Below are 881 nucleotides of genomic sequence, written 5' to 3'. Positions count from 1 at the left end.
AATAACTAAAGCCCATACATTTTATACTGATGCTAATAAATCAGAGAAGACAGTCTACAAATCAGAAGAATTTAGTAAGGAGGAACAAAGCCCTTATAATTCTGATGTAATTATTTGTCATTCTTATGGTGCTAAGGGATTTTAAAGAACCTCTTAATATTGTTACTGATTCACAATATGCAGAAAAAGTTGTCATGCTTATTGAAACTGCTGAATTTATACCAGATGATACAGAGTTGACTTCATTGTTTATCCAGGTAAAAGACATGATGAGGAATAGCCTTTGTCCTGTGTACACAATACACATCTGATCCCATATGAGTCTGCCAGGTACTCTAGTACAAGGTAATGCAGAAATTGATCAATTATTGATTGGAAGTATGTTGCAGGCCTCTGAATTTCATTAAAAACTGCATCAATAGAAACGTTTAAAGAAGGAGTTTTCTGTTACATGGCAGCAAGCTAAGGAGATTTTAAAAAGATGCCCTACTTGCTCTTTAAATAGCCAAACACTACTAACTGCAGGGACTAACCTGAAGGGTACTCAAAGGACCAAAATCTGGCAGATGAATGTGTTCCACTTTGAAGAATTTGGAAAATTAAAATATGTACATCACACTATTGACACTTATTCAGGCTTTCAATGGGCAACTGCTTTAAGCTCAGAAAAAGCTGATTCAGTGATCACACATTTATTAGAAGTTATGGCTATCATGGGTATAACTGCACAAATAGAAACAGATAATGGCTCAGCTTATGTCTCTAGGAAAATGAAACTGATTTTTCCTTATTATAATATTAAGAATGTTACAGGTATACTACACAATCCTACAGATCAAGCAGTTATGGAAAGATCAAATTGAACTATATGGGATATGTAA

This window comes from Alexandromys fortis, unplaced genomic scaffold, assembly GCF_014885135.2.
Source record: "Alexandromys fortis isolate MF-2015 unplaced genomic scaffold, M_Fortis_MF-2015_v1.1 scaffold_450, whole genome shotgun sequence".
Classification (NCBI taxonomy): Eukaryota; Metazoa; Chordata; class Mammalia; order Rodentia; family Cricetidae; genus Alexandromys; species Alexandromys fortis.
This window is presented reverse-complemented; position numbering follows the sequence as displayed.